The sequence below is a fragment of the Taudactylus pleione genome, unplaced genomic scaffold (genome assembly GCF_031769625.1).
Source record: "Taudactylus pleione unplaced genomic scaffold, aTauple2 ptg000324l, whole genome shotgun sequence".
Taxonomy (NCBI): Eukaryota; Metazoa; Chordata; class Amphibia; order Anura; family Myobatrachidae; genus Taudactylus; species Taudactylus pleione.
This window is the reverse complement of record NW_028284725.1, coordinates 275,175-295,360: the sequence shown is the minus strand read 5'-3', so window position 1 is coordinate 295,360 and position 20,186 is coordinate 275,175. Positions and strand designations below refer to the sequence as shown.

Here is a 20,186-nt window from a genome sequence, read left to right as displayed (position 1 = left end):
TACACCAAACATAATTGTCCATAAATATGCCTCCATATATCTTCACATACCACCATAAAGCCAAGATGTCAGGATATAACCAATACAGTATGTTACAATTATAGATTGATAGCTAATACAGAAGGATCCAATTAGTGAATATGGTATACATTATGAATATGGTATACATTGTGGGCTATTAACTTCTTTTTAGTTCAGTGTATCGATCCTACTTCCATTCAAGCTATTGTTACAACAACAGACCTCCTTATAGCCTGTCATGTCACTTCATAGACACATACAGCAAATATGTTCATACTGTACATGCCCACCATATAGTTTCCTAAGCTTCTCATACAGGGATATATAAGATGCTATGGAGTCATGCAAAACTGTATAATAATAGGGTAATTCCACCAGTTAATTTAATGTGAGCAGCTATAGGAGCAGCAACTGCCTCTATGTACCAACTCTATGACACTAACCCCACTCCCACCTTTTAGCGGAGCGTGGGAAGCAGTCAACATACAGATAACGATAGTTGTGGTTTGGGAGACGTGACTCAAAAAACAAAATGGTGTCTTAAGTTCACCGTGTAATGAACTCCAGTCATATTCGGACCGTGCAACTTGGAAAGTCTGTGTTGACATATCAAACTATTATTAACATTGGCCAACCATCCCTTCCCTATGGGAATATAATACATAGAGATTTTTACCTCACTCATGGATCCATGGGCCTGATTCATAGCCGGACGCTCTTTAAGAGCGCTCGCTCTGAATTAGGGCATCCCTTTTTTTTAAAGACGGCCTCCTGGCCGCTCACATAGCTGTGGGTGACCACCCACAGCTTATGCGAGCGGCCAGGTGATGGTTGCGATGGTCAAGACCATCGCGACCATTGGGCTTGCGACGAGACCCTTGTGGTAGGGTCTCGTGGCCGCAAGCCCCAGTGGACTTCCTGCTCTAATAGAGCAGGAAGTCCACCTGCTGACATCACGAGTGATGTCAGTAGGGCCGCCCACAAACGGCAGGTGTTCCTGCAGAAACGCCTCCGTTTGCCCAGCCACCCCCCCTAACCCGCCTCCAAAACGGGGCAAGCTGTCAATCACCATCAACAGCTGCCCCGCTTTGGTGCGAGACCTGTAGCAATGGAGCGCCCGTCGCTGGCCGGGTCTTGCGCATGCGCAGTGGGGGACCATCGACCAGCTTGCGAGCACTGTGCGCTCGCGAGCGGGTCTCAATCAGGCCCCATGTGTGGAGCCTTCTATTACCTCAGAGCTGCTTCCCTTCCTAGTTCCTACTGCTTGGCTCAGGAGCCGCTGTCATGTGACTCACGTCTACCCTTCTGCAATTCCTGTGTGCATCAGGAGCAGTGCATTGTGGCTCAATCGCTCAAATCTCCCCCCCCCCCTGGATCCACCACTGGTATGCTGCCCATTCAAAGCAAAGCTTTTAGGACCATCTTTACATGGCGTGAGCCCAGTACCTGTAATGGGCATGCAATCCCTATTCGGTGGGCTGCAGGACATCTCAAAGCACTTTTGCCACATTGCGCATGTGCAGCTGGAAAGCCATGCATGCGCAGTAGCCGCAGAGTGGTCCATAGCAGGGCCATAGGGAGGGGTATGTGAATGGTGCCACTGCCGTCATCTAGGATAAAGAGCCCTGGGGGCGGCACCGTCGCTGCCCCATGGCCTCTGCATCTGGCCCTCAGGGTGACTGGAAACGCACCCTGCAACCAGTAGCGCTGCTTCAGTGCTATCCAGATCATCCAAAGGACCCTCCAGTGTTTAAAACTGTTCAGAGCATCCCAACAGCTGTCCACTTTCTACTGCCAGCTGTCCGCTCCCTCACATGACGTCACACGCTTGGGGGCTCAGCTAGCACAGGGTGGCTGTGAGCCCTCCACCATCGCTGGTCCGTAGCTAGAAGTAATGCGGATGTGATCACTTTACTTCTTTCTGATAGCCGGGACGGGCTTTTATCGGAAACCTTGCCCCGCAATTGGAATTGATACTTTCATGTGGAACAAGAATCCTTATTGCCACGATTTGTGGCGATAAGGATACTTAATTTTCAGGGTCACACTGCATAATTTAATATTTATGCCCCTTAATTTTGACATGTCCTCATTAAAGTTAGACTTCGTGTGACCTCCCATTGCTGGCCCGTTACGCCCATTCATCCGCAAGTGGAGATATGACTGAAATGAGTAAGACTGTAAAATTCTGGTAGTTGCGTTCGCTCAGTGCGATATCTGACGCAGAATGCAGTGCTAACAATTGCAATTTCCGTCCCAAAATGGACTTGCTTGTCCCAATATTGCCAGAACTTGGAACGTTATGGTGAAGAATCAAATCATATGGGAAAAAGGGGGGTCTGGGGGAAGATTTAATGCACAGGATCTATTCAATGTGGTTACTAAATAATTGATAATGCTGAACCAACAGTGTTTATGATATCACTAGAGGAAATCTTTAAACATGTTGCAATGTTGGTGGTGCTCCCGGGAATAATATATCACTATATTACGTTCGGTATTGCACAGGCAAAATCAGAAGAAAAATTCCCTTTGCGGGGCACTCTTGTTGTATAAGTATGTATTTACAGTATGATATGGTAGTTGTGTCTAAAACATAAATTTTATTGAGAACATACCTTATAGAATATGAGATACCATTAATAGAAGTCATAAAATAATATATCAATACATATGCATAAATAGATAACTGTAGGCGAAAATATTAAATACGGAAGTATTACCTATTGTCATATAGTATACTGCCTGATGCATATTGATTCCGATCACAATAAAAATGTAATTGCATAACATATATTATAGGTTTTTCATTACAGTAAGATAATTTAAGGAAAAAACGTGATTAGTACATGTATAAATTCCTTGAGGTATAGAAAAAAATTCTTGCACACCCTCGTTCTGACATCAAATTGAAAATATCACATATAGGGGTCTATTTACTAAGCAGTGTTAGGAGAAGTGAAGAGTGAAAAGTGATAAGGTGACAGCCAATCAGCTCCCAACTGTCATTTTTCAAACACAGCCTGTGAGATGGCATTTGGGAGCTGATTGGCTGGCACCTTATCACTTTTCACTCTGTCTCCTAACACTGCTTAGTAAATAGACCCCAAAGTGTTGTATGCCTGATTAATTATATAGTGGTAATAGGTTAAATAGTAAGTTAATAACCTAATGTTAGGTATTTACATATGTCCACGGTATGACAGTCAGAAAGAAATTATATATATATATTTCACAAAAGCATGGAAAGCCAATATTGCACTTGTCCCAAAATTATAGCAGCAATGGAAAAAATAAATCTCCAAAAAATGATGGTAATAGGCTTAATTATATAGATAATAGTTAATTAGCCACAATGCATATTTTCTCTCAACAACTACCACACTGGTCAGAAAAATGAACATATATCAGCTATAATAGTCACAAGAATTTTAAATATAAACTCAATCATGAAACCAGTGCCTGTAATACTGTATATATAAGTCTATCAATTGTAATGACCATAGACGTATACAGTATATCCTGTGAAAAAAAAAGGGAGCAAGAAAACACAAATAAATGGCATCAAGTGTATCTGATTTTCATCCATATAGGTTATATTTCAGCAATGTAGAAAATGAATGATACAAGTCACCTATAATATTTATCAGCATGTATTAGTATTCCTTAGCTAGCTGCTACCATTGGTAGGTCAAATAAACACAGGATTTGATATAGAATAAGTAAAAGTAAGACACATAGGTGTCCCCCACTTCTGCTTTCACTCGTTATATCTTCTGCCTGGTATTGGACAAGTGATGAGAGAATGGGGGGCTGGTGTTTATGGAAGGTAAAATATAGTGGTGGGTTGTTAAAGATCTAATTTAAGGGAGTTAAATGATCCCTGGTGCCATTAGGTATAGCAGAGATTAAGTGCACCCAGATCAGTCAGGTCGCCACCTGGAAAAAGTAAAGACGTTACCTGTGCAGGACTCTGCCTGTTTACATCAGTATTGAGTCGGATTCAAAAGTTTTTGTGTCTATAAAAGTAAGTACAATATATCATGAGGTAGAATTTGTGAGATATTAATAAAATAAATTAAATATATAATAAAAAAATATATATTATTTTATACATTTTATATATAAAAAATATAAAATATACTTTATACAGAAATGAATTACAGCTGACAGGCAGCAGACACGAAAACTTTTGAAACCGACTCAATACTGATGTAAACAGGCAGAGTCCTGCACAGGTAACATCTTTACTTTTACGATCGCGCTGTGTATGCAGACGCCCACCAGCCTGTCTTAAGACACCCACTTATGCACGTCATCTCCAGGATGTGTATACAACCATCGGTAACATCGAGTACCATCGGTAGCGTTCACAGCACTTGTGGTTGACCATACCCTACCGCAAGCATTGCGAGTGCTTCAGTGTGTAAAACAACCATGTGACGTTTACTATGACGCTGCGTCTTAATTATGCACGCCTCTTAAACAGCGTTAAGACGGTCAGGCACGCCTGCGTTCGCATCACCACTCCCGTTTCTATCGACCATCCCGTCACCACCAACAAACGGCTTCTCCTGTCACTCATTGAGGTGGCTATGCGCAGCGAGCAAACACTTCCCGATCGATTGGACTGGTTCACGCACGTGTACTGCGATGAATACGCATGCGCACATTGCAAACATCGGCAGGCTGCGTGTGAACACATCCTAGCGAGTGGGTCTAAATCGAGCCCTATGTCCCAAGTCAATTACTTTCCAATCCACACTGTAAAAGGAGACATAAATAACCTTACATATTCCAAATACTACATGTTTGAATTAAAAAAGAAAAAGAAAAAAGTTAGACAATCACAGGGCTGGGAGAACTTGATGAAGCTGTTAGCAATTTACACTATTAATGGGGTGTTAGCCCGGGTTGCTTCCTGCCTGTAAACACCAGGCCATTGATATAATACCCCCTACTAGGGCAGGCACAAGTCTGTTGATTCCTCATGATCCCCCATCATCATTTCAATAGGGGGAGGTGTTAAATCCCTCCTTTACTTTGCACACACTTATAGCCAGGGGATTTTTGTTGACTTTTGTCTATTTCTTTTCGTAATAGGTTTAACACTTTGTCTGCCGGTGGGAGCCGGCATCCCCTTGCCTGACAAGGTCACCTGCCGCTGGGTAAGCAAGAAAAAAAACACTGAGCTATGATGGACAGCGACAGTGGTAAAGTCCTGTCACTTATATGCCTTCAGCAACCTCCCACCCTCAGCTGTCCTTGCTGGGTGGCCTTAGGGTAGCTCATTGGGGGTCTTCTAGTGACATCTGTCCTTCAAACAATCACCTCCCCTCACTCCTTTCATACGTTACCAGAGGGTAGAAGACATTTCTAGGGAAATGTAGACAGCCATGGCCTGTATATTATTAAAGCACTTCCCCGGTACTCTTCCCTACTTTATGGCTTAAGTCACAGGACCGAGGTTGTAAAACTGTCCCCAAGCAGATGCTAAAAATGAATTTACATTGAAACCTAAAGTACCTTCTGTCAGTCTTTCTCCAGCACAGGAAGCGTGGGGATTACAGCTATCCAGTAAGAGTCAATCATTTTTCCAAGTGTCTTCAAGTAAATGGCCCTGAATTATTACTGAGCACCACTTAGCAGTAATCCATAGAGGAAGCACAGACACTCAGACTTCACATATTTCTTCTAATTATTTTATTTTTGCTCCACTAATATTCAGAGACACAAGAGAGTGGCAGAAAAATGGGTTATTCAGATGTATCTCTGAGAAGTCAAGTTATCATGGTCATGGGTCTATTTATTAAGCCAAGAAAAGCCCTTTCTCCAGCATAATTTTTCAAAAAGTTTCAGAGATATCTTCGGTGCTCACTGATTTAGCACCTCATACCTCAATCCCCATAGATCTCTATGGAGACAGAGATTCAATTGTTGTTGCTGTTAGTAATGAATGGGTGCCCAACTGTGAAATTGAATTGTTGCTCCGATCGGGCACGAATGCCGTGGGTGCACAGATTTCTGCTCGCACCCTCCTGAGGTGGTAAGTAGAAATCCTGGCTTTGGGCACCCAAACTGCAGTTTGGACGCACTAACCTGGACTTTAGACGGGTTTTGGCGCGACATGCGCAAAAAGGCATGGGCACCCAAAACAATGGAATATCGTACCATGTACATGCGCCCGACTGTATGCTCTACCTCCACTTAAGTGCATCCTCCATGGGCAGGATGTACTTCATGTGGATCTATTCATACTTGAAATATCATACTGCCACACGTGTCAGTCTTCCCATATATGCCTTGGATCCTTGTACGGCTTTTCTCCTACAGTGTACCCTTTATTAGTGCGCCCAACGTGGCTGCTTCACCTGGTACACTCGTCGATGGGATGAAAAATACATGGACCTGACTATTATGGTGGGACCCTACTCCTAGCGTTAGGTCGCTGCAACCAACCATTTTGTACCATCTTTTCTAGGCGTAACATATTACACATAGAGTAATCATACGAAGTTCGCCCAAGATGGCTGCCTCATCTGGTACCTTTTGTGGGTGGAATATATAACCTGTGGAAGTTATTTTCCAAAATGTCTGCACCAACCCTGCAATATGCTTATTGTGCTCTCTAGGTATCGGTTGTTTTTAATTATCTCTGTGTGGTTTTCTATTTTCTGCATTACCAAATCCCTGTACAATACCATGTTTTCTGATGTCTGTAGAGCGACTTTGAGTCCTATGGGAGTAAAGCGCTATATAAATAAAATTATAATTATTATTACTATATATCGATCTCGTGTCACTTTAAGCGGGAAATTGGGTGCAAAAAAACTATTGAATTTCCCCCCAAAGGCTTTACGCATTATGCAATCCTGAGGTAGCATTACGACTTTGTTTCATCCCTAACAGATGGAAACGCTGCACGTTTTGCTGGGAACCTAGCACTAGGCTGGTGGAGAAGAAGAGAAAAGTCTTGCAGAGGTGCAGGCTTTTGCTGGAGCTTGGAAAGGAGCCTTGGACTGGTAAATTGCAGTGCTAGCAAACTCTGTATTGATGCGATAATCAATACATAAATAGACACCTTCGTTTATTTAAATTGCTATGACACTCTCTTTAAAGGGGCATTATAATTTATAATATGCAGACATTATATTGTAGAGCTTAATTAAGAAGGGTTACTCCAACAAATGAGAGAGGCTTGTTCACTTCATTCAAACAGAACTTTATTTTTCAAGGTAATTTGTTCCCTGGGGTAATGTATTCCATTCGAGTTTATGGATGGTACTTAATTTTACCACAGCCAAGTGGGACATATTATCATCATCATCAATATTATAGTTAAATCTCAGGAGTATGACCCCTGGCTACCCTGCCTGCACTTCCCTGGTGTTCATACAATAAATTGATACTGACAAAGGCACCCCAAACAATTCATATATTGTCCAGAGTGCCAAACATTATCACTAATATATAATATATATATATACTGTATATAATACTCACGCTTCCTTTGTTACTTTTAAATACACATATGCTTCTCTGTGTGCCAAAGGGTGTTCACTGCTGCCTCATTCCCTCCATTATCAATCCAATGAGAGGGACAATATACAAAGGCAGGGAGCGCAGGAGGGGGCCTGTTTTATGACCCAGGTTTCCAAGACTCCCAAATCTCATGAAAACCTGATCAGAGCTTCAGCTATCTGCGGCTAGTGTGTTTTATTTGCAGGATGGCAGGTTAAAGGGACCGTGCCCTTGGACCATTCATAGAGAGTTCAGAGATAAGAATCCTTTCTCCTATATATCAAACCCACAATGTCTCTAGAAAGTGCAAAAGGGCAAATAACAGAATGCAGGAGATTAAGGCCACTGATTTGTGGACAACATTGAATGTAAAATCATTAGTGTGGTCACTAGGGAGTAGGGATTTTTTTTCTTCTTTATTTGACAGTTTGCAGGTTACAAAGCACAAAAAAAAAAATCTCTGAATTAGTTGTAGGGTAATGCCAAGGTCGAGAATGGGTCATTTCAAGCCTGGTTCTAGCAGATTCTGGAGGATGTTCACTGCCATCAGCAGTGTTTTCGACTAAATATAACTAAAATAACCAAATAAACCCATCAAAATTACCAGAAGAAACTATGATTCCCTACCTTATTTATGTGTATTTGGAGGCTCATGTTTAGGATCTTCTTGTTTTATAAAAGAAATTAGACTAATGGCAGGATGTATCACGCACTGCATATTGCATGCCATACATCCGACACTTATCGCAGGCATAGCGGCGTTTATTAACATCGTATGCATGTACTGTACAATTGCGATGAAAAAAGCAACGGACAACTCTTCCAATAATCGCTGTCCTTTGCCAGAGCCGTAACCAGTGATCCCGGCGCCCGGTACAGGCCACGCCCCCAGTGTGATGTCATACGGAGGGGGTGGGGCCATGAACGCCAGGAGTTATAGCAATGTCCGGAGCATCCTCAAGATGCTCCAGGAGGCTGTAGGAGCAGTGGTAGGCAGGTCTGAAGCATCCTAAGGACGCTCCAGGCGGCACTGCTGCAGAGCTAGCCAGCTGCAGGTGGTGTGAGTGAGTGGTGGTGCCACCCACAGAGCTCTGTGCGGCCGCACTGCTCGCACACCCCTAGTTACGGCCCTGTCCTTTGCGATGTACAGACTCCAGGTTTATGACCATGAGGTCCTGTTGCGCAGCACTGGCATTGGGTAGTGTACACGCTAGCTGCAGGGGACACAAGGAGAGATCGTATTGGATCCTTCTCTGGGATTTATGCGAAAAGAAGCCCATGGGCTTGTATAGGCAACGCTAGCTATAGATGACGTTGCCTATCGGGTACAAGCATCAGAAAGTTTACTGCCATCTATATATCTAGATCAGGCTTGCCGACATCCCCCTCCGGGAGGGAGCAGCCAGGTCAGACAAGTAGGGGGCGTGGCGCAGTAGAGGGTGCGTGACAGGGGATACTACCCGGCAATGGGGGCTGGGCGGGGGCGTGGACACAGAATTGCGTCATTTTGGCCCCGCCCACACTACACAATGCTGAGATTTTCGACATTGTGAAGCAGGGGGCGGAGCTATAAGATGCGATTCAGCATGAATCGTGTCACTGCCCCCTTCCCCCCCCCCCCTGCTGCAGGAGTTTTATTTTAATCGCAGGGGGGGTCTGGACGAGTCGGCGGCCACCGGGAGACTTGCCTGCCTTTCCGGTGAGCCGGTGTGATATCTCCTGCCTTACCTTTTTGATGGATGGCCCCAAAACTTAATTAAGTGATAATGAATAGACCCCACAGAAACGGTATTTATTCTGACAATCCTATTTCTGGGTGGGTTCTAGGAGAGATTACAAGCCGCAGTGAACATAGTTTAACCACTTGCACCGTCTCCCGGCTATCTGTGTGGCATGGCAAAACAACAAATGTCTATTTTATTTCAAGCTGCCGTTGTGAAGAGGAACAACTGGTGAGAGGTGTCTTATCACAAGACAGGTGACGGTCTGAAAATAGTACCAGGACACATTAAGAAGTCAACTTTAGCCTTAGAAGATTGCTCCTGTAAAGGTTGCTAAACCGAAAATACAATTTGTCTAATGAAAAAAAAAGCATACTATTTACAAGCATAAACATTCAAGCAAAAGTTTTTGAAAATGTCCACTTTTTTTTGTATATATTTCTCCCTAGCCCAGCTGAAAGAATTAGGGGACTTTTACGAACCTCTGTGCAGTGTCACATCAGAAAAGATAACATTTTAAGGGGTCTTTTATCAAAGCCACCTAAACCCTTAATCCTGAGAAAACTGTAGTTTTGCAGGATATAGGTCTCCTGGATATTTATCAAAGCCCCCCCTTCTGGTGATGACAGTCACTGGGGGCATCCTTTAACGGGGCCTCCTGATATGTACAGGGGCAATACAAGCATCTCTGCTATCCTCTGATACCCGCATGAAGAAATGGTTTACAATATATTGAAATATAGCATAGTTTTCACCTTTATTTTTATACATATATTGTACCATTTTTTACTTTTTTGTAACATTTTTTTTTCCTATTAAAATAGGAAAAGAAGGAAAACTAGAAACCAGCTTAGGCTTGCGCTGATTGACAACAGGCAGACTTGGCGTGAGGAAAGACTCCTACCACTGCTGGACAGGTGACTTGGGTTTTGTTTTTGTATTTTTGCTTTTAATATGTTGCCCAGACAAAGACATCTTGATAAATAGACCCTTGAATCTCTTAGGGTAAGGCCCAAAGCATTGAATATTATGATATTCATGCTCATGTTGGACTCATACCTAGGGGGTCTATTCATCATTACACCTGCAATTGTAAACTTCGGGCCATTCATCAAGAAGATGGATAAGATGGAACTTGCCTTCACTCCTCCGATGGTAATAGCGAGTGGTCACAGGTACAAGATGGTTCCAGTTACCAGGTATGAAGTGGCTTTAGAAAGTTCCAGCTAGTTGCAAAATATTGCCAGGTCCAAAAAGGTATAACAAGGTAAATCCAGTCACTTGCTTAATGTATTTTGAACCTCCAGGGTTCTTCATCAGAAGCATAATGGGCAACATAGTGAAGGTGCTATTTATCCCTCTAGTAATTGATAGGCACTGCCTCCTAATTGCCACTTCCTGTTTCCCGATTGGCGCTAAACCGCACTTCCGGTTGCATTCCAAAGCGGCTGTTTGCATTCCATTGACATGCATACGGAATGATGACGTCACAGGACTTCCCGTCTGCATTCCAAACGGCCATCTTTAATATGGGAAATAGATTTTTATGGGGAAAAGGGCTAGCAGCAAGATATATTAACATAGAATACACTTTCTGGCAAGAAGTGTGCCGCATTATATCAGATACGGGTATACCACAGAATATCCTCACTCCAGTATCCTGTATCTTAGCTAATATTGATTCTATTGGTAAATATTTTGTAAACAACATGTGTACACTCGCCAAGGTATGCATAGCGAGGGAATGGATGGCATCTAGTGGTCCGAACATCAACACATGGCTGTCGTTGGTAAATTCAACCGTTGCACACGAAAAGTATGTATATATAGCCAGGAAGTCAGAAAAGAAATACATTAAAATCTGGTCTAGATGGCTTAAATCGTCATATGCCCATCATGCCAATTAAATGCTTGCTGGTGATTAATGATTGCTTACTGAGACCTGACGTTATATGTCAAATGTTTGATATAATAAGTCGTTCTATGTATGATGTTAAAGATGTGATCTAGGGTGATATATTTACTCGTGGCTCGCTTGATGGATATTAAGTGTAAATGACCATGCCTGATCCCTTCAGAAATAGTTTTTCTATATATCACAAGTTGATGTTTTAAATCCCAAAGAAATATGAGACCACATCCTTGTCCTCTTTGAAAAAGTATATAGAAATGTATTGTAAATCAACAAATGTCATTACATTGTTTTCAACAATTCAGCACTGTAACTTTATGTTTGTAACTTTATGTTTGTAAATGTTTATGTTTATACAATAATCAATAAAAATGTATTGAATTAAAAAAAAAACAGAATAAAGGTAAACAATGACATTCTACAAGGGAAGCGGATGTAAACAGGCAACTTCATAGCATCTATTAATACAGACATCACGGGCCAAATGTAATAGGGTGAGAGTTTAGAAAATGTGAGAGTTTAGCAGTAAAATCTCACATTGGTTGAGTTTTATCTTCAAAATGGGAAAACATCTGAATGAGATTTTAAATCATTGGTTGAGTTTTATCTTCAAAATGGGAAAACATCTGAATGAGATTTTAAATCATTGGTTGAGTTTTATCTTCAAAATGGGAAAACATCTGAATGAGATTTTAAATCGTGAGAGTTTTTTAAGTCTAAAAAAACATGCAATTTCGCTCTGTTACTTTGTTTTTGGACTCTATTACATTGTCAAGGTTTAAAAAGTGTCAGAAACTCTCACTTTTCTAAACTCTCACCCTATTACATTTGGCCCCACATCTTAAAAACACAATAAAATATATATGTATTTAAATGTTTTGTGATTAATGTCCAAAATTTATTTACAGAAAAGCACAATCCTTGAAGTATAATTTAGTATGCAGTAGCATTGATCACAATGTTAGATCCAGTATTAGATCAAAGGGATTTTATCGCTGTGGGTCCTTCCTAATGTGCAGGACCGTTAAAGGCGATTCGATCAGAAAGATGAAGGACTTTGTTATAAATGGAGTAACCTACCCCATTAAGGAATTCATAACATGTAATACCGAAGATGTTATCTATGCTCTAAAATGTAGATGTGGTCTGGTTTATATGGGAAAGACCTCAAGAAATTTGAAGGTTCGTCTTTCTGAACACATTTACAATATTAGAAAAGGGTTGGAAACCCATAGTCTATCTGCACATTTTAAAAGTATTCATCAATGCAAAGAATGTGAGATTGACTAATTTTGGGGTATCCACTGTATTTTTCCTTCTTGGCTAACGAGAGATCTAGACATTAGATTATCTCAAGCAGAAATGTACTGGATTTTTAAACTAAAAACTATTATCCCAAAAGCTCTTAATGGATAATTTGAATTAAAATGTTTTCTTTGACATGTTTTAATTATTACCTCATATTTTTTTTTTCTTGTCTATGCACCCTCTGGACCTGTACATCCATTCAGAAATCATGGAGAATATTTAATTTCTTGGACCTTAAATAATGTTTTTTTTATATTTAAGTACATATATATTTTATTGTGTTTTTAAGATAAGTGATGTTTGTATTAATTGCTGCTATTAAGTTGACTGTTTACATCCACTTCCCTTGTAGAATGTAATTGTTTACCTTTATTCTATGTTAATATATCTTGCTGCTAGCCCTTATTCCCCTAAAGAATCTATTTCCCATATTAAAGATGGATGTTTGGAACACAGGCCGGAAGTCCTGTGAAGTCATCGGCGGACCCGCTGGACGTCACTTCCTGTTTGCATGTCAATGGAATATAAACAGCTGCTTTGGAACGCAACCGGAAGAGCAATGACATCACCGATGGGACACGATGACGTCACTTCCGGTTCAGCGCCAATCGGGAAACAGGAAGTGGCAATTAGTAGGCAGTGCCTATCATTTACTAGGGGGGTAAATAGCACCTTCACTGTGATGTCTAGTATGCTTCTGATGAAGAACTCTGGAGGTTCAAAATGCATTAAGCAAGTGACTGGGCTTACCTTGTTATACCTTTTTGGACCTGGCAATATTTTGGAACTAGCTGCTACTTTTTAAAGCCACTTCATAGGACACCTGGTAATCGGAACCATCTTGTACCTGTGACCACTCGCTATTACCATCGCAAAAGTGAAGGCGAGCTCCAGCTTATCCATTGAACTGCCGGCGAACCCATTATGTGGTGATATGCTTTTATATCTGTATTAAATATGAGTGCAATGTTAAAAGTAAACCTTTATATTATTTGAAGTTTTTTTGCACTATGGTCTTTTCTTTTTGTTTATGAGTTTTTATAGTTACTCCATTTAAAGAAATTGACTTTCTGAAAAGCTACGGTGATTTGGGAAATGAGAAGGAGATCTGATCTACCTTAATTAATGTGGAACTATCTTGGACATTTTCTTGAGTAAGAAATCAAGTTTATTATCCTAAGGAAGTGGGACATCACTCCTGTTTAACCCTAGATCCACCATCTGGGTTTCCTATGCATATTGGACAATTTTTATGTTTTTCAATATTTGACTTTAGGGAATTGGGTGAACTGTTTGTCTCACTAGCAGCTTGCTTTTAGTTTATTGCGAACTTATTGGTATCTGTTTTTCTTATTATTAACATTCATCAAGAAGGTAAAGCAGATATCACAGATATCTCCTGCTTACCTTCCTCTGGCAGAATGGCCCGCTAGCCCCATACACTAGTATCACAGCTATCTCCTGCCTACCTTCCTCTGGCGGAATGGCAAATTGTTCCCATACACTAGTATCACAGATATCTCCTGCTTACTCTGGCGGAATGGCCCCCTGTCCCCAGCGAGTAAGAATATTAATTAACATAATGAACAGAGGGCTTGATTCAGAGCCGGACGCTCTGAACGAGCGCCTGCTCTGAATCAGGGCGTGTTTTTTTTTTTTTTTTTTACGTCCGGCCTTTTGGACGCTCACATAGCTGTGGGTTACCACCCACAGCTTATCCGAGCATCCATGATGATGGTCGCGATGGTCAAGACCATCGTGACCATCGGGCTTGCGACGAGACCCTGCGGTAGGGTCTCATTGCCGCAAGCCCTGGAGTGATTTTGGCTCTATCAGAGCCAAAATCACTCCCACTGACATCACTAGTGGGAACGCCTCCGTCTGGCAGCCACGCCCATGGCAAGCCCACCAAAGGGGGTGTGCTCTCACTCACCATCGACAGCATGCCCCCTTTGGTGTGAGACCCATAACGACATCTACCAACGCCGTTATTCGGGTCTCGCGCATGCGCACGATGGAGCTCTCTGTCGTAAATGATACAGTAGGGACATAAGTTCCCCTTTATAAACCTGATATAAGTAAACTACTGTAGCTGTTTAATAACACACATGTTCACAATTACATGGTCATGCCCTCTAAGCAGGGTTGCACACCATTTCTTGGTCGGAGAGCTATACTAAAGGCTTAGTTGAATGGGCCACGATACAATTTTATCTTGCTTATAAACAGAAGCGTAATTGGGGTTGGTGTCACCCAGTGCGCCTACTCACCCTTACACCCCCTCATCAGTGTACTCCATGTGCGTGGAAAAGGCATGTACACTTGTGAAAAGGGCATGGCTTCCACCACAAAGCCAAGCCCTCTGATGAATGCCATTTTGGGGGCGTGACCTTGCACTCAGAATGTCATTTAATTTTAATTTTTTTTTAACTGACATCTCGTTGATGTAACTTTCTGTTAGAATATTTTTTAGCATTGCCACTTCTTGTTGCTAGTAACATTGGGCCTGATTCAGACCCACTCGCAAGCGGCTGTCCGCTCGCAAGTGGGTCGATGGTGTGCACTGCGCATGCGCACGACGGCGGGAGCTCCGTCGTGCGCATGCGCCAGACGCGACGAGCGAAGGACTTTCCTTCGCTTGTTGTGTCTGATCAAAGGGGGCGTGCTGTCGATGTTGATTGACAGCACGCCCCCTTTGGTGGGCGTGCCTCCCAGACGGGGGCGTTCCCAAGGGAACGCCTACCGTCAGAAGCCGGCCCACTGACATCACTAGTGATGTCAGTGGGAGTGATTTTGGCTCTGATAGAGCCAAAATCACTCCGGGCCTTGCGGTTGAGAAACTCAACCGCAGGCTCCGGCTCGCAGTGGCGATGGTCGCGATGGTCAAGACCATCGCGGCCATCAACCTGCACGCTCATATAGGCTGTGGGTGGTGACCCACAGCTATACGAGCGTCCAGGAGGACGCTCCATAATTATGGAGGATGGCCCTCATTCAGAGCGTGCGCTCTGCTCAGAGCGTCCGGCTCTGAATGAGGGCCATTGTCTGTTTAAACCTTAGTAAAGCAGATTCCCAAGCAGAAAGAGTGACTTTCAATTTGCCGATGGATACATTTATTATAAGGACAGAAGAAGAAACTAAGGGGTATAGGGGCCTATTCATCAACACCAAAATAAAGTTTTTAAGGACATTTTCATTAATTAACGTTATTTTAGTATTCATGAAGATACTTAGCACAGGAGATAACACTGATATCTCCTTGCTAAGTCCCCCTGCGTTAATTTCCACACTCTCCATACATTAGTACATTAGTATGGGGATATGGAAATTATGATATTCATCAAATTCCGAAAATTATGTATTTTCGGAATTTGATGGTGTTACTATCCACCACTGTGAGGTGGCGTATAGTAGGTGACACTTACCTGCTTCCAGCTGGACAGGTCCCCCGGCGTCTCCCTCCGGTGCTCTGGTCTCTCCTCCGGCTCCGTCTGCTATGCTGTCATGTGTTCTCCCAGCAGAACACAATAACATTTAGAGAAAAAAAACGTTTTTTGTTTTTTTTAAACAGTACTGTGCTCTGCTGGGAGAACACATGACAGCATAGCAGACGGAGCCAGAGGCTGCTGCACGGGCAGGTAAGTGCTGAGCGGGGGGAGGGGGGCAGGTGAGCAGAGGGGGGGACACAAACTTACAGCAGGTGTAGGCAGTGCTGTGCATGCGCTGGTTTTACAGATGTAACAGCGCATGCACAGCTCTGTTTCCAGCTGCAGTAAGGTAGTGTACACGGGGATAACAAGCTATTTCCCGAAAAGCTGTCATCGCAAAAATGACAGCTTTTCGGAATAGACAGTTATAGGGAGGAGGAATGATGAATTCCTACTGTAATTAGGTAGAACTCCATGCGAGTTCTAAACTTAATTACCTCCTTAGAAACTTCAGGTATGATGAATAGGCCCCATAGTTACCAGGGGCGTAGAGAGCCACGCCGGGCCCCGGTAAAGAGGGGGTGTGGCCTAATTTCAGAAGGCGTGGCCACACCCCTTGAGAAAAAAAAGTTTTGCGCGCCGGGGAGGGGACGCTGTGAGCCCCTCAGCCCAGTGCAAAGCCAGTGGGGGGCGTGATCAGTGTGATCGCTCCCCCCTTCAGGCATAGGAGATTGCTGTGGCTGCTACTTAGCAGCCGCAAGCAATCTCCCGCTGCAGCCCAGCACACGCTGTGTGCTGGGCTGCTGCAGAGGGAGGGTGGGAGGAAGTGAGGGGGGCGGCGCCAGATCCGGGCCCCCGCCGGGCCCCTCTGGAAGCCCGGGCCCGGGTAAACTGTACCCGCTCCCCCCCCCTCTCGGCGCCCCTGATAGTTACTAAGGTGCGGGTTTTTAGAAGTGGAGATGTTGCCCATAACAACCAATCAAATTCCAGATATTATCATAAATGTTAAGTAGAATCTGATTGGTTGCTATGAGCAACATCTCCACTTCTAAAAACCTGCACTTTAGTAAATATACCCCCTAAGTGTTGAAACAATTCTTCAGATTGAGAGTGCATTGAATAATGAAATGTTATGTTTCTAAAAGGATCACACTAAGGACTCTGGGCCTGTCGGGGAATAACTGGTGCTTTAAGTTTATTTATTTTGTGTTTTTTATTGTGTTTTTATACCTACACCCTCCCCTCCATAATGAGGGCAACTGTACTGTACATTTGCCGTTACCATCAACTCCAGACCAAAAAATATGTACCCATTTACCGCACTTCCAGCCAGCTGTCACTTGTAATCCCCCAGGGGACATTCTGTCATTGCTCTCTGTGCCCTCAGTGCTAACTTTCATCTGCTTAAATAAAAGATCTAGTATTTATCTTGAAATTAACAGCATTCTATATTCATAGAGCGGAATCCAAAAAGTACTCTGGATATAATACAGCCATGGTCCTCTGTTACCAGCTCAGACAGTAATCAAATGACTTTTGGTCAGAGTGGCCACTGTCTGTAGCATCAGCTATGCAGCTGGCACTCCCAGCAGCTGCTGTGGCATCTTATACAGGTGGTGCCGTCCAGCAAGACACATGTCTGTCTGTGTCAGGGCTATTTTGTTTCTTGCCGTTAGCACGCACTTACTGTGCCGTCTATGTTTTCATCTGTAAAATGTCATTGCGTTTATATTGTGTTATTTTTGTGTATTTTCAGTGCTTGCGTAAAAAACAAAAAACATCTGTGCATTGAATGCAGGACCTGTAACAAGGGAGACTGAGGAGTATATATATATATATATATATATATAACAGGGCTGGGAGGAAAGCAATTAAAAGAAAAAGGTACATTTTGTAAATTAATGGATGTTCATCTGTTTATGATTGCTCTATATAAGGTGATATTTGTTTCCTTAAGCTAGGTACACACTAGACCAGTGGTTCTCAAACATGGTCCTCAGTACCCCACACGTTTCCCGTTTTCCAGGTCACCCAGCAGGTGCACAGGTGTATTCATTACTCACTGACACATTTTCAAAGATCCACAGGTGGAGATTATTAGTTCACTTGCGATTCTGTGAGGAGAACTGGAAAACATGCACTGTTTAGGGTCCTGAGGACCGAGTTTGAGAACCTGTGCACTAGACCACATGCGTCGGAATCGGCCAAATCGTTTGAAATATCGTCTAGTGCGAAGGGGCTTTAGAATAGTATGCCTTGGAATAAGTACCGATATGGTCTGTGTGATAAAATAGATTTATTGTAGTTATGCCCTAAAACAGCCGATTATATTTAAGAGATAACAGGGTTCAGTGTTGGAACTACGTTGGGTTACGGAAACTATGGGCAAGGGCACAAATCGAGTGTGGGGGGAGGGAGGCTGACTTGGTCCAGGGGCTCAGAGAGGGTGGTGTACTATTTACCTGGCTCAGACTTGTCTAGAGGGCCAGACAGGGTCCCAGGCCAGTAATTAGTGTAGAAGGATGTCCCCATCTCCACGAGCCGGGCTTGCCGATGCTCCCATGCTTGCAGGGCATAGGAGAGACAGGGGGAATGGCCATATTTCAGGAGCCATAACTTTGCCCCTTCATGAAAAAAAAAAAGCACCCTTGCCGCCATGCTTGGTCATGTCTCCTCTCTAGCAGTGAGGTCCACCAGATGTCTTGGCCTGACACTTTTCAGGATTTTCCTGGCTAGGAAGCCTGAAGGCGAGGTGTCCCGCCATCCCCTCTGAGGCCCTCATAGCTGAGGCCCCCCACTCAAAGAACAGAGCAGCTCAAAAGTTTTGTCGGAGACAAACAATCTCATTGCCGGTCACAAAGAGAAAATGTATGTATGACATGAGTAGAAAACAGTCACAAAACCGAGAGCAGTAAGTTGTGAGAGATAATTCCATTATACATGATCCCAGAGACACCAACACATTGGCCAGGTCTGGGTACTGAGGCTTAAGGCTATTGGAGGGAGCATGGCTAGGCCCCATCATGGTTGATATCAGAATGGTGCTCGCTGCTGCTTCATGTGCCACAGGTGTGGTTGCATCACTGGGGCGGCAGGGGGTTTTGCCTCCCCAGTACTCCTGGTCTCCTAGAGAGGCCCAGTCTCAGGTCATTTGTAATTATTATGTTATAAAGAGCAATAATAAATACTTTTTGGGTATTTGGTTACTACATTCTCTGTACGTATCACAAAGATTATGAGGCTAATGTTGACATTATCTAAGTTTTCCTTAGCAGTATATACTAATGGCAAGTTACCCACTGGCGTTGAATAAAAAAAAAAAGCTTTTACAAGCATTTTTCAATGCAAGTTAAATCCCTTAAAGAGGTTTGCAAATCAGGCTTTAAGAGATGAGGAGGGGGTCCATACAGCATCCCAGTGCGTGTGTTGTCATCCCACTATACTTGTTCACGGCAGTATGATCAACCTTCCCGCAATCTATATATATATATAAAAAAATCCTGACTCACTGACTCATCAATGCCCAGCCCAAATCCATGGACCTAGAAACATGAAAATTGGGGAGTATATTCCTTCCATGACGTAGGTGCCCACTAAGAAGGGATTTTTTTAAACTCAACTCCTAAGGGGGTGAAAAGGGCTAAAATGATTCCTCCCCCTGTGCAATGTCCTGTCTGCCAAACATCACTGGCAGTTAGAGTGGTTCCCCTATTTGAATAGTGAGGGAAGGGAATGTGTTACTACACAGGTGGGAGAGGATAATGTGTTACTACACAGGTGAGGGAGGGGAATGTCAAATGTGTTACTACGGGGTGAAGGAAGTGAAAGTGTTACAACACGGGTGAAGGAGGGGAATGAAGGCCACAAAGCTGTACTACAGGGGTAATGTGTTACACCAGAGGTGAGGGAGGGGAATGTGTTACTACAAAGGTGAGGGAGGGGAATGTGTTACTCCAGAGGTGAGGGAGGGGAATAAGTTACTACTGTGAGTGAGGGTAATGTGTTGCTACAGGTGTGAAGGAGGGATTGTATTTCTACATAGGTGAGGTTAGGGAAGGTCAAATGTATTACAACACGGGTGAGGGAGGGAAATGTGTTACTACAGAGGTGAGGGAGTGGAATGTGTTAGTGCACAGGTGAGGGATGGTAATGTCTTACTATAGCAGTGATGCATTACTATAGAGGAGAAGGATTAATGTGTTATTGGAGTGGTGAAACGGTTGATCATCATCATGCTGTCAAGATGATGGGCCTATTTTTATGTGGTGGCCTGGA

At 43.2% G+C, this 20,186-nt stretch overlaps 1 long non-coding RNA gene across 3 annotated transcripts in view; it reads left to right on the top strand.

Moving 5' to 3' along the window:
- Positions 1-17,778, top strand: part of LOC148509489 (uncharacterized) — a 46,671-nt gene extending 28,893 nt beyond the window's left edge. The window contains exons 2-5 of one of the 3 annotated variants that reach the window (XR_015869427.1): positions 5,125-5,189; positions 6,931-7,043; positions 10,088-10,180; positions 17,668-17,778. This is a non-coding gene — a long non-coding RNA (uncharacterized LOC148509489). Of the gene's footprint in view, positions 1-5,124; positions 5,190-6,930; positions 7,044-10,087; positions 10,181-12,920; positions 13,393-13,518; positions 13,590-17,667 lie in introns of those variants that run through there. The other 2 variants (XR_015869428.1, XR_015869426.1) reach the window with 2 other exon arrangements.
- Positions 17,779-20,186: the final 2,408 nt, after the last annotated feature.